We start from the raw sequence: 15,204 nt of genomic DNA on the forward strand, positions 1-15,204 counted from the left end.
CTGCCTTGGAGTCGACTCGAGCTGTCTGGGAGTCGACTCGGCTCTCAGAGACAGTAAATCGGTCTTCTGTCTTTTTGGGGTCGCGCTGTCTCGGAGTCGACTCGCGTATTGCGGGAGTCGACTCGAATCTCAGAGTCCGAAAACTCCTCTCTGACTTTTGCCTTGTGTACCACTGAGAGTCGACTCTCGCTTTCTTTGGAGTCGACCTGCCAACCATCGGAGTCGACTCGCGTTCCACAGGAGTCGACTCGAATCTTAGGATCGAAATTCGCTCTCTGACTTTTCTGTCTGTAACTCCTTGGAGTCGACTCATACTACTCCGGAGTCGACTCGGTAAACATCGGAGTCGACTCGCGCACTTCAGGAGTCGACTCGCTGACAGGTTTTGAGTTGATGCTTTCTGCTTGTCTGTCTGTTCTCAGTCGGAGTCGACTCGTAATGATCCGGAGTCGACTCGAGCCCGTGCCAGTGATTCTGATACGCTTGGAGTCGACTCGTAATACTCTGGAGTCGACTCGAGTCTCAGACTTTGGTTCAAACTGACTTCTTAACTTATCCAAAATATTATGAACCAAGTCTAGAAACACTTTAGACAAGATTTTCACTGAAACACTCAATTGAATTCATTAGTAAACAAGAGATATACTCAGATGCTTTGAGCTCATCAAAATCAAATAGGGTTATGATCAATCACTCCACAATCTCCCCCTTTTTGATGATGACAAAACATTGAGTATATGTAAAGTGAATTGCTCAATAAACAAGAAAATAAAATCCATAAATGAATTCAAGTGTCTGGTTATTTGATTTATCCAATCTTGAAAGGTGTGAAACAATAAATTTTGGAGTTAAAGCTCCCCCTTTCATTTGGAATTATATAAGCCTTCATATCATGCAATCAATTGTTTGGCTTATATATATTTAATGATTTAGCTTTCTTAAAAATTCAGATTCTCCCCCTCAACATATGCATTCAACTTTGTTTTGATTCTCTGAATTTTCTTTTAATGCATTGAAGTTTTTGAACTGAAATTTTTGGTTTTTAGAGGAAAAATCTGACAATTTGTTCTTGAGTTGGATTCAACTAATCTCCGAATATTCTTTGAATAGATTCTGGAGATTACTCCATTAGGAGCCCCAACAGAGAGATAATGAGCCTCGAGGTACCAAATCCACTAAGAACAAATTATGTTTTAATTTTTGATTCTCATTTTGAGTTCTTTTATGTTGATTCCATTTACATATCTACAAAATATTTCTCCCCCTTTTTGTCATCATATCAAAAAGGAGGTAAGCAGAACAAACAATCACTTAGAGATCAAATTGCACACAATTGAAGAGAATATGTCTACTCATTGTATTGATGTGTATGTAAATACATTTTAGAATACAATAAGTAAAGCAAAAAAAAGTACATGTCAAAATAACACAAAATGATCTAAGGCTTCCTCGAGGAGGATGCGGGTCCCCGGGGCATGCGCTCTGCAAGTAGTGTGACTGCATTGGTGACGTGCTCGAGCTGTCGGATAATGGCCGAGGTGGCCCTGCTATGTGTCGTATCGAGCTCGGTCACCGACTTCTGAAGTGTGTCCAGCTTGTCGATGAGCACATTCGCCAAGCGCTCGGCCCCCTGGGTAGTGGTACCCATATCCTGTCGGACGTTATCGCGCATCTTCCGAGTGGTGCTCGAGACTTCGCTCATGCTATGGAACTGGGCTTGGACCAGGAACCGTACATTGTCGATCTCTTCCCGCACATGGGCCGTCATCTCAGTTACAGCTGTCAAGGAAGGGACCAACGCTGAAGATGGTGCAGGAGAGGGAGCAGGCACTGAACCCCGGAGCTCCCGAAGTAGATCATCCCGCAGGTCTCTAACTATCTCCTGGCGCAACTCCCGGAGCTGCTCAGGAGCGATCCGGACCTCCATGGGTTGAGGAGCTGAGGAGGAGGGTCCGGCTGAGGTGGTAGGAGCAGAAGTGGAGGAAAAGTCAGGATAATCTGAGTCTGGCTCAGGACTAGGGGAATATCTGGTGGTATGTATGGAGGTGGAAGACTTCCTAACCCAGGTCCCCTCTACCTTCCGAAACCCCATCCTGTGTAGGGTCCCCGGACGCATGCGATCTGTCCATCGCAATGCGCGAGAGGGTTCCCCCTCAGGAATAGGGATCTCGGCCTCCCTAAAGATAAGGGTGAACATCATGCCATAGGGGAGGGTGAGCCTAGGTCTATCTAGTGGCTCACATAGGTATCTATATATCATCTTGGGAAAGTTTATGGGGGTATCCTGAAGAATGTAGTACATGAGGGCTAGGTCCCTCTCAGACACAAAATCAAACCGTCCGGTCTTTGGGAACAAAGACCGAGAAATGATGCTCAAGAGGAGCCGCATCTCAACTGAAAGTGAGCTGGCGGACACCTCATCTAAAGGGGACTGGGGTGGATGCCCTAGAATGGCCGTAAGGGCCTCAGTCCTATCTTCGGGGTGTGTGGGAGCCACCCCTAACTGTGGAAGGTGGAGGATTTGGGCTATGAAATCCTCGAAAATAAACAATGGGACACCGGCTACGGTTCCCTCTATTCCTCCATTCCCCCTATGGACAGTACCATAGAACTCTCTAATTAGGCCAGGGTATGTGGGGAGGTCTAGGGAACAAAAGTACTCTAAACCCTGGGCCCTAAGTCTATCTCCTATAGTGAAGTCCTCCCGGGAGAGATAGTCGAAATCGACGTATCTCCCGGTGGAGACCGCCTTCCCGGCACACGGCCTCGAGGGAACGGCCCTCGGCGGGGAACGAGCCGGAGGTTGTGGCCTCACGGGGTCGTTCCGAGCCTTGGAACGCCGCTCGGCACCGGTCGCGGAATGGGGCCTCTTCCGGCTTGGGACAGTGGCTTTGCGAGGCATGGTTGACCTATAATGGTATGAAATCCTAATGGACGATGAAGGATCAACGGAAAAAGGACCTAGGGGCGGCCGGAGACGTTGTAGGAGTCGGCTCTAGGGTTTTGAACAGTGGCGGCGGTGAAAATAAGTGTTTTCTAAACGATGGAGTTAGGGTTAAAAAGTCGGATCCCGACTGTGAGTCGACTCCTCTGAGTCGCGAGTTGACTCGACCTCGAGTCGACTCCAAAATATGCGCGAGTCGACTCTTCTTAGGCGCCTGTTGACCTCGAGTCGACTCCTTACTGTATGCGAGTCGACTCCCCCTCTGCTGCCATTGTTTTTCGAGTCGACTTCCGTAAATGTGCGAGTCGACTCCCCCTTACGAGCCGACTCTGAAACTTACTCGAGTCGTCTCGAACTCTGGCACGCACCTAAAAATCATGCTATGTTCGTGCCGAATGAGGGAAAATCACTAGTTATGATCTGATTTGATGATCATTGTAAAGAAACTCTAAATGAACCACAATCTAATCATCAAAATCAATGAACTAGTGGAAAACACCACTAGCATGGATCAATCACTCCTAATCCCCTCCTAAGCACACTAAATCTCTCTTCACTTAGGGGTTTTGTAAAAATGTCAGCTAATTGATCATCAGTACAAACAAATTATAGTGTCACATCACCATTCAGTACATGATCTCTTATGAAGTGATGTCTTATCTCAATATGTTTAGTTCTTGAATGCTGAATTGGATTCTTAGTTAGATTAATGGCACTTGTATTATCATAATTAATGGGTATTTTATCTTGTTTAATGCCATAATCTTCTAATTGTTGTTTGATCCATAAGATTTGAGCACAACAACTCCCGGCTGCAACATATTCAGCTTCAGCAGTAGATAATGCAACCGAGTTTTGTTTCTTGCTAGACCATGAGATTAAGTTTTCTCCTAGAAATTGACAAGACCCGCTGGTACTTTTTCTATCAAGTTTACATCCAGCAAAGTCTGAATCTGTGTATCCTATTAATTTTAGGCTAGATTCTTTAGAATACCATAAACCTATATTCTTAGTTCCTATTAGGTATTTAAAGATTCTCTTAACTGCAATTAGATGTGATTCCTTAGGATTAGACTGATATCTAGCACACATGCAAACACTAAACATGATATCAGGTCTACTTGCAGTAAGATACAATAAAGATCCTATCATACCTCTATATAGTTTCTGATCTACAGATTTACCTGATTCATCTTGGTCTAATTTGCATGATGAGCTCATGGGGGTGCTGATTGACTTGTTCCCCTCCATATCAAACTTTTTAAGCATCTCCTTGATATATTTGGCTTGATTGATGAAGATGCCTCCTTCAGACTGTTTGATTTGAAGCCCGAGGAAGTAGTTCAGCTCTTCCATCATGCTCATCTCAAATTCACTCTGCATCAAATCAGCAAATTCTTCGCAAAGGCGATTGTTAGTAGCACCGAAAATAATATCATCAACGTAAATCTGCACTAATAACATATCTTTGTTTTGCTTTTTTAGAAATAGTGTTGTATCTACATTACCCCTAGAGAACTCATGTTCTAATAGGAATTTGCTAAGCCTCTCATACCATGCTCTAGGTGCTTGTTTCAAACCATAAAGTGCTTTGTTCAATTTATATACATGATTAGGGTATTGATGATTTTCAAAACCAGGAGGTTGTTCTACATATACCTCCTCATTAATATACCCATTTAAAAATGCACTTTTTACATCCATTTGAAATAGTTTGAAGTCCTTAGAGCATGCATATGCTAATAATAATCTAATAGCCTCAAATCTAGCTACAGGAGCAAAGGTTTCATCAAAATCTATACCTTCTTCTTGATTATAGCCCTTTGCTACTAGTCTAGCCTTATTCCTTATGACAATTCCATTTTCATCAAGTTTATTTTTATAAATCCATTTGGTACCTATAATTGGATATTCAGAAGGTCTTTCAACTAGATTCCATACTTTGTTTCTAGTAAATTGGTTTAATTCTTCTTGCATTGCATTTATCCAATTTACATCGATTTCAGCTTCTTCTATGCGTTTAGGCTCAAAATGCGAAACGAAAGCTAGATGATTGTTTAAGTTCCTAAGGGATGCTCTAGTCCTAATAGGTTGAGACGGATCATCTAGAATTAATTTCTTAGGATGCCCGTGAGCATACCTCCAAGCTTTAGTTAGCCCATGATCTACTATAGTCTCTTGGCTTGATGATGCATCTTCAATTAATTTTTGACTGTTATCTTGTAATGTCATCTCGTCAATCTTTTCTTCAAGAATTTCCGTATCATCATCAAAATTAACTCTCTTGCTAGAAGAGATATCACTAGAATCATCGAAGACAACATGTATGGATTCTTCTATGACTAGGGTTCTTTTATTAAAGACTCTATATGCTTTACTAGTTGTAGAGTACCCTAAGAATATGCCCTCATCAGATTTAGAATCAAATTTTCCTAGATTATCTTTTCCATTATTATGAACAAAACACCTACATCCAAAGATATGAAAATAGTTTACCTTTTCCGATTGTTTTCTCGGGATCACAATCGAACCCTTACACATGTTGGTTTTACACTCGGCTCACCAACCAACCTCAATACTCTTGATTCAATGCCCCGATTGAACCAAGCAAAGATAAAGGTGTAGATAAAAGAGACAAACAGAAAAATACAGCTTCTCAAAAGCAGATAAATGGCAATATGAACAATAACGAAGTTAAGAGCCCTCAAACGCTTTTAAGTTGGAGAAGAGGAAGGGCTTCTTGAACTTCGGGTCTCCTCTTGAATGTGTAGTCGACTTGAATGCAGGAGAAGGCTTTAATTGCTGGGAAGATGTAGGTGGATGCAGTAAATGCAGATCTTCCTCTTTTTCGTTGAAGAACACGTTGCAGAGCTTGAATGCTTGATTAGTTGGAGTGGAATGGTTCTTCTCTGCCTTGCTACAGTCTTCTGTGGCTATTTAAACCAACCCCCACGGAAACTAGCCGTTAGAGAGCTTTTTCTGCCCGTTCTGTACACTCTGCGCAGCCTGACAATATGTCCGTTGGTGGGTTAGAGTCGACTCGCGCGATCAGGAGTCGACTCGGCTGTAGCGGGAGTCGACTCAAGCTTTTCCGGAGTCGACTCGGCAACTGTTCCAAATTTGAATTAAAGTTGCCTTCACGACTGGGAGTCGACTCGTCTTGACCTGGAGTCGACTCGCCAACTTCTGGAGCTGACTTGGCAATTTCGGAGTCGGCTCATCCACTGAAGTCCGTGGATCCAATTTTGAATTTGATCCACTCGAGTCGACTCGACTATCCTGGGAGTCGACTCGAATCTCAGAGCCCGAACTCCCGATTCTCTGTCTTTTGGCTCGTCCAGTCTTGGAGTCGACTCGAACTTCCTCGGAGTCGACTCGGCTCTCAGTTTCCGAAACTTGGTCTTCTGCCTTTTTGATGTGAAGCTATCTTGGAGTCGACTCGAGCTGTTTGGGAGTCGACTCGAATCTCAGAGGCAGTAACTTGGTCTTCTGTCTGTTGATGGTCGCGGAGTCTTGGAGTCGACTCGCATATTGCGGGAGTCGACTCGAATCTCAGAGTCTGAAAATTGCTCTCTGACTTTTTCTTGTGTTCCTCTGAGAGTCGACTCTCACCTTCTTTGGAGTCGACTTGCTATCCATCGGAGTCGACTCGCGTTTCACTGGAGTCGACTCGAATCTCAGACCCGAAAATTGCTCTCTGACTTTTTCTTTGTGTTCCTCTTGGAGTTGACTCTTACTATCCTGGAGTCGACTCGGTGAACATCGGAGTCGACTCGCGCACTTTGGGAGTCGACTCGTTGACAGGTTCTGAGTTGAAGCTTTCTGTTCTTCTGTCTGTTCTCAGTCGGAGTCGACTCGTACAGATCTGGAGTCGACTCGAGCCCGTGCCAGTGAACTTGATACGCTTGGAGTCGACTCGTGATACTCTGGAGTCGACTCGAGTCTCAGACTTTGGTTCAAGCTGACTTCTTAACTTATCCAAAAATTATGAACCAAGTCTTGAGACACTTAGACAAGATTTTCACTGAAACACTTAATTGAATTCATTAGTAAACAAGAAATATACTCAATTGCTTTGATCTCATCAAAATCAAATAGGGTTTTAATCAATCACTCCACAGAATGAAATAAGAGTAAAAGAAAGAGACACACAATCACAAACACAAGGCTTTTATAGTGGTTCGGAGCTAACCCTTGCTCCTACGTCGACTCCCCAAGTCTCACTTGGGAATTCAGTATAACCCCTCGGATTACAGCCGGTTGTTTTACAAGCTCACAACCAAACTTGTTGTTTTACGAGCTCACAACGAACTCGGTCGGTTTTCCCTGGCTCACCGACTAGAACCACCCCGATTGTTTTCCCGGGATCACAATCGAACCCTTACACGTTGGTTTTACACTCGGCTCACCAACCAACCTCTACACCCTTGATTCAATCCCCCGATTGAACCAAGCAAAGACAAGATGGAAATAATGACAACAAACAGAAAAACAGAGCTTCTCAAAAGCAGATAAATAACAATATAAACTAGAGAGAAGTTAAGAGCCCTCAAACACGTTTGAGTTGGAGTAGAGTAGGGCTTCTTGAACTTCAGGTCTCCTCTTGAATGTCTGGTCGACTTGAATGCAGGAGGAGATCTCTTTCAATGTTTGGGAAGAGGTAGTTGGATGGAGTTATGGCGCTCTTCCCTCTTTTCGTTGAAAAACCACTTGCAGAGAATGAATGCTTGATTACTTTGAATGGAATGGTGCGTTACTTTCTTGCTACAGTCCTCTGTGGCTATTTAAGCCATCCCCCACGGAAACTAGCCGTTAGACACCTTTTTCTGCCCGTTCTGCACACTCTGCACAACCTGACAATATGTCCGTTGGGGGTCAGAGTCGACTCACGCGATCAGGAGTCGACTCGGCTGTAGCGGGAGTCGACTCATGCTTTTCTGGAGTCGACTCGGCAACTGTTCCGGATTTGAATTAAAGTGGCTTCTTCGACTGGGAGTCGACTCGTCTTGACCCGGAGTCGACTCGCCAACTTCTGGAGCTGACTTGGCATTTTCGGAGTCGGCTCATCTCATGAAATCCATGGAGCTAATTTTCAACTTGGCCCACTCGAGTCGACTCGACAATCCTGGGAGTCGACTCGGCGCTCAGAGCCCGAACTCTCGATCTTCTGTCTTTTGGCTCGTCCAGTCTTGGAGTCGACTCGAACTTCCCCGGAGTCGACTCGGCTCTCAGTTTCCGAAACATAGGCTTCTGCCTTTTTGGTGTAGCGCTGCCTTGGAGTCGACTCGAGCTGTCTGGGAGTCGACTCGGCTCTCAGAGACAGTAAATCGGTCTTCTGTCTTTTTGGGGTCGCGCTGTCTCGGAGTCGACTCGCGTATTGCGGGAGTCGACTCGAATCTCAGAGTCCGAAAACTCCTCTCTGACTTTTGCCTTGTGTACCACAGAGAGTCGACTCTCGCTTTCTTTGGAGTCGACCTGCCAACCATCGGAGTCGACTCGCGTTCCACAGGAGTCGACTCGAATCTCAGGGTCGAAATTCGCTCTCTGACTTTTCTGTCTGTAACTCCTTGGAGTCGACTCATACTACTCCGGAGTCGACTCGGTAAACATCGGAGTCGACTCGCGCACTTCAGGAGTCGACTCGCTGACAGATTTTGAGTTGATGCTTTCTGCTTGTCTGTCTGTTCTCAGTCGGAGTCGACTCGTAATGATCCGGAGTCGACTCGAGCCCGTGCCAGTGATTCTGATACGCTTGGAGTCGACTCGTAATACTCTGGAGTCGACTCGAGTCTCAGACTTTGGTTCAAACTGACTTCTTAACTTATCCAAAATATTATGAACCAAGTCTAGAAACACTTTAGACAAGATTTTCACTGAAACACTCAATTGAATTCATTAGTAAACAAGAGATATACTCAGATGCTTTGAGCTCATCAAAATCAAATAGGGTTATAATCAATCACTCCACAGAAATGAAAGTTGACTATTTTGAATTATGCACACTGTATCTAGCTCTAATCAAAACATTATACTTGTACATCTGATCAAATACTGTGTATATGTTTAAATTTCGAATTTTGCATATACTCAGTATTTTGTCATCATCAAAAAGGGGGAGATTGTTGACCCCCTAATGGATTTTGATGAATACAAAACACTAGAGTATAATTCCATTTATCTTAACAATTTACTTGAGGATTTCATGTGTTTAATTAAGAATATTGTTAAGAAATGTCTAGGCAAGTTTCCATAATTTTATGAATTTATTGAAGAATTTTTGAGCTGAAGAAAACAGATCAGGGACAGCCGAGACGTCTCCGGATTGTCTCAGAGAGGTCTCTGGCACAAACAGGAAGAACTGGCACGACTGGAGACGTCCCCGGCACCTGCCGAGTCGTCCCCGCGATAGCGGAGTCGACTCTCTCAGTAGCGGAGTCGACTCTCTCAAAGGCGGCAGAAAGGCCGATTTCAAGTGATATGCGCGAGTCGTCTCCATAGTAAGCGGAGTCGTCCCCGCAAGTAAAAAGTAAACCTCCCGAGTCGTCCCCGAGGTAGCGGAGTCGGCTCTCTCAGGGTTTTCCAGAGGATGTCTTTTTCGGTGTTAAGGCAGTGGAGACGTCCCCTGAAAGAGCGGAGTCGACTCTCTCAGAGAATTCCAGAAGACATGCTTTTCGGAGATATAACAGCGGAGTCGACCCCGAAGCAGCGGAGTCGTCCCCATGCAAAAAGCGCAAACAAGCCGAGACGTCCCCATAAAGCGCCGAGTCGACCCCAAACAACGTCAAAAGTAAAATCTTACAGCCGAGACGTCTCGCGTTGAAGCGGAGACGTCTCCGGAGCGCCTGGGACGCGACTGACACCTTTTTGCAGGATGTTTTGAATTTCAAATCTCTTTAACTTTATCTCTAACGGCTATATTTGCTTTTTGGGCTATAAAAGGGACCTCTTAAGTGCTTCTCAACAACTTCTCACCAACCCAACACAAGATCATTCAAGAGAGAAGCAAGAGAGAGAGGTTCAAGGGAGTTAGTGCATTCAAGTGAAGAAATCAAGTGCCTTCAAGCTTCCCAACTGATTTCAAGCTCGACTACTCTCTTCCGCTCGGGATTCAAAGCTCACACTCAAGCCAACGCGATCCACATCGGAAGAACCATCATCTCCCATGCTTCCAACGGCTAAAAGGGTTCTTCCGGGTTCTATTGCTTATCATTGTTATATTTGCTTATTTAGAGCTTTTAAATCCTTGTAAAACTTTTTCAATATTGTGCTTGTTCCAGTCAAGGGACTTGGAACAAGGGAAAGGCATCCCAAGCCTAGGTTAAATTGGGGGTTATAGGGTTCGTTGTTAGCCCGGTGTAAAACAACGAGTTGGGTAGTGCACTCGCAAAACTACCGGACTGTAATCTTGGATTATAGTGGAAATTCCCAAAGGTGCTTTGGGGAGTGGATGTAGGAGCAGTGGAAGCTCCGAACCACTATAAAACCTCGTGTTTGCGATTGACTATTCTCATCCCTCCATCTTTACTTTAGTTCATACATCTGCGTGTTTTATTTTTTAAATAGTCAAAAAGTTTTAAAACACCCAATTCACCCCCCTCTTGGGTGACTATCTCTGGGCAACACATGGCTCCAAGCCATTTATCAGAGTCATACCTCTGCATTGCATCCATATATGTGATCGGATCCTCATCGTTTTAATCAAGTTCGATAGGATCCCTGTCCCGGACCAAGAAACCGTAGTATCTGTCCGGCTGACGTGGTACTCTACCCGATCGCCTTAATGGTGCATCTAATATGGGTTCTAGATCTGATCTAATCAAATCTGACTCAATTGGTTTAGTGGATGGTGTCGGGTCTTCTACATGTTGAACTTTCCTAAGCTCAACATTAGAGCTTTTAGTTCCTTCACTAAGGAATTCTTTCTCTAAGAAAACAGCTCTATTGCTTACGAACATTTTTTGTTCTTCAGCAAAGTAGAAGTAATATCCTTTAGTTTCTTTAGGATAACCAACAAAAAAACATTTGTCAGACTTGGATTCAAGTTTGTCTGTCTTCAAACGTTTGACGTACGCTGGACACCCCCAAACCCTAAGGTGAGAGAGCATCGGCTTACGTCCAGTCCACATCTCATGTGGTGTTTTATTTACAGACTTACTTGGAACTTTATTTAGAATGTAGCAGGCTGACTCAAGAGCATATTCCCAAAAGAATATGGACAGATTAGCAAACCCCATCATGGATCGAACCATGTCTAACAGAGTTCGATTTGTCTTTTCTGATACACCGTTATACTGTGGTGTACCAGAAGGAGTCCATTGAGAGAGAATTCCATTTTCTCCTAGATATGTCAAAAACTCACTAGTGAGGTATTCACCTCCTCGATCTAATCGAAAAGTTTTAATACTCTTTCCAGTTTGTTTTTCTACTTCATTACGATATAATTTGAATATTTTAAATACTTCAGATTTATGTCTCATTAAATAGACATAACCATACCTAGAAAGGTCGTCTGTAAACGTAATGAAATATGAATACCCACCTCTAGCATCTGTGCTCATTGGTCCACATACATCAGAATGTACAAGGATCAATAAATCACTGGCTCGTTCACCTTTTTCGGTAAAAGGTGATTTGGTCATCTTACCAAGAAGACATGACTCACAGGTTGTCAATGATTCACAATCATTAACATTGAGGATTCCCTCTTTACTTAACCTGTTCATCCTGTTCTTGTTAATATGACCTAGCCTATGATGCCAAAGGTAGACATCCGTGACATTATCTATTCTAGGACGCTTACTTGACGTGTACATTACATTAACAGGTTCTGATAACAAGTAGATGCCATTGCTCAATTGTCCATTCATTACAGTAACACCATTCATAATGATATCACAAGAACATTTCTTTATTGAAATTTCATAACCGTTCATGGCCAAAAGGTCTACGGAAATTATATTCAATAAGAACATAGGACAATAGTGACAATCACTCAAGACAACTACATGAGAATTGAAAACAAGTTTGAGATTTCCTAAAGCTAGAACTGGAACAGATCTTCCATCTCCAACATTTAGGAATCTCTCGCTGTTTTCAAATCTCTCATTGACCTGAAGTCCTTGCAACGAATTGTATATATTAAACGGATTTCCAGTATCTAATACCCAGGTCGAATTATCACATATAGAGAAATTATAAGGTGTTATCATATAAATACCTTGATCAGCAACTGATTGCCCTTTTCTCTTGCTTAGTCTGTTCAGGTCAAGTGAGGTAAGGTACTGAGGACAATTCCTCTTCCAATGCCCCTGCTTCTTACAATAGAAGCATTCTGCCAAATTGTGGTCAGCCTTAATCTTTTTTTGTCTGACTTGGCTTAGCACGTTGCACCTTTTTCTTTTGATTCTTATTTTTCTTCTTTCCTTTCTTAAAGGTACCACGACCTTTGGACGAACCTCCCACTAAATTCACCGACCCTTTTAGGAGTTGGTGATCCTTCTCAAAAGTTTGTAGTAAACCCAACAATTGGTGATAATTTACTACCAGTTTCGTCATCCGAAAGTTAGTGAGAAATGGGCAGTACGAACCAGGAAGAGAATTCAGTATAGCATCCTTCCCCAATTGATCATGTAGAGGAGATCCGAAAGTGCCTAGGCGCTCGATTAACTCAATCATGTATAATACATGATCGGTCACCGAAGCCCCATCCTTCATACGTGCGCTGAAAATAGCACAACTAGTCTTGTGCCTTTCAACATCATCAAGAATACCGAAAGATTTATTCAACACTTGAATGATGTCTTCCGGCTGCTTATTCTCAAAATGCCTACTAAACTCATCATTCATTGCAGCGAGCATAATGCAACGGACAGTGATATGATCACTGCGCCACTTCTGATAAGTGTCTCTGACTGTACCCCGTGCATTAGTAGCGGGCTGCTCGGGTGCCGGATCTGTTATCACATAAAGGATCCATTCATGCTCTAGCACAATTTTCAGTTTCCTATACCAATTATTGAAGTTGGGACCTGTCAACTTGTCATTATCCAATAATGAACGAAGTGACAAATTAGTGGCCATTTCTGTATAAAAGAAAATTTGGCTATTAGTATATGAATTGACTAAACACATTAGACTTGGACTTTAGTCTAAAGGTACTTCCACTATTTTATACAAATTGGTAGCCTCTACCTCCAATTTGAAAAATTACTCCTAATTCTTTAGTGGGCACTAGAACCCAATAGATCGCATATAGGCCCGAGTGTGGCTCGGCTAACCCATATGCACCTATTGGTAGGTTCTAAACCAGTTGCTTCACCAAGCAACTTCTAGTGATAATTTTACCCTAGGTTCTTCGGCAGGCGTGTGGCGCCTCCACCGAATACCCTAGTCAGGTCCAACCATTAAATGATAGGGTTAAGTCTAATCAACTAATAGACGACCAAGTCCGAGTGTGGCTCGGCTCACCTGACCGCCTATTGAAGGTACACTTAACTCATCATATATTGAATGACAATTTCAATGCTTGATAAGTACCAGGCGTGTCGCGCCTCCAATAATTATCAAAACATTGGACCCATTATCACCCAACTTAATGGGAGGCTATGACCTAGTTATCCCCATAACCATTTCATTTTAAGGACCTAATAATTTTAGAGAATTTCATAATTAGGATAGATGAGAAGATCCGGTTAGTCTAATTTCTCCCACTGACTTCACCAAATCAGATTAGACTCAAACCGGTTAAGGAGGCACCTAAATCAGTCAAACTGATTTTCCTTATAGGCATGGGCTAACTCGAATCATTAAGTGATCCAATCAAAATGTGATTGACCATGTCGGCCAGGTAAGTGAGATCGGTGGAAGGGATATGCCATTAACTCGACAAAGACGAATCAGTGCGAGTAGCTCCCAATTAAAAACCACCGGTCAAAACTGCCAAACTTACCTTAGACACCGACTGGTTAATCAATTTCGATTTGATTACTCAAATGACTCGGGCTACACCTCTGAGCCTAAATCAAGTTCCATCTTGGTCTAATCAAAGACATGGACTTGATCCATTTACAACTATTGTAAATTGACCTAGAATTTTCTTGACCTAATCTAGTTACTACTTAATTAGATTTGATCAATTAATTCTATTTGTCCATGTATGATTCTAACCTTAGGTCTAACCCAATCCTAGGAACTTGATTCAAGCTAACCCATATGCCCAAAGAATTATGCAATGTCAATTAATTGAGTTACAATTCTATTTCATAACACTTAATTCTCAATTAAGTTTAGACTTATGAAAGTTTTGATCATTGCATATTTCTTTTTAATTACATATTAATTACAATCTTTCAGTTCTTAAAACATATTTTCAGATCTGAGTTTTTGTAATTAATCACATGTAATCAGATTTAATTCATGTTTAAGTCATTATGTTTTATGTTCATGCATCACATATACATAACAACATGAATTAATTCAAACAACATACATCTTATGTATTTAATTTTTCACTTTTATTTTCAGATCTGATTTGTTCATTAAAATCAGAGATCATATAAATCATAAACTTTATTTAGATCTAATCTAAATAATATTATAATTTCAGATTTATTCATGTTACTAATCCTAACACAAACATGCATCATATGCATCCAAAATTTCAGATCTACTTAATCATGCATAATCAGCAATTAAATCAATCATAAAAAATACTTTAGATCTAATCTAAATATGTTAATGATTTCAGATTTAATTACAAGAATTAAAACATAAAAGTTTAAACATGAACCTGGCTCTGATACCACTGAAAGTGAATCCTAGGTTCTTCGGTGTTAAGCATGCTGATTTTTTTTTTTTTAAAACCATGGCTGAACCTGATCGGGTTGCCTACGTACCCCTTCATAAGGGGGATCAAGCCATACGTAGTTCTTTTTAAGTTTTAAAATGCAGCGGAAAAATCGAATCAAACAATTTAATTCATTCATGCTTACAAGATCAAATCTAGAAATCAGCACCTTAAGAACACATAGGATTATGCCGAAATCGTTTAAACAATTATGCTAAAACTTTCATGCATGATTAACTATCAGATCTGAAACTTACGAACTCTATTCCGATTAATCTCCGAATATCCATTGAATGAATTCTGGAGATAACTCCGTGAGGAGCCCCAAAGGAGGATAAAACCTCGGAGAATCAGACCTAGACCCTGACTCCAAAATAAAATATTGATGTAGGATTAATACCTTTTATGATGAAAG

This window comes from Phoenix dactylifera, chromosome 3, assembly GCF_051530095.1.
Source record: "Phoenix dactylifera cultivar Ajwa chromosome 3, Ajwa_hap1_PhDact_Kaust_v1.1, whole genome shotgun sequence".
NCBI classification, from domain to species: domain Eukaryota; kingdom Viridiplantae; phylum Streptophyta; class Magnoliopsida; order Arecales; family Arecaceae; genus Phoenix; species Phoenix dactylifera.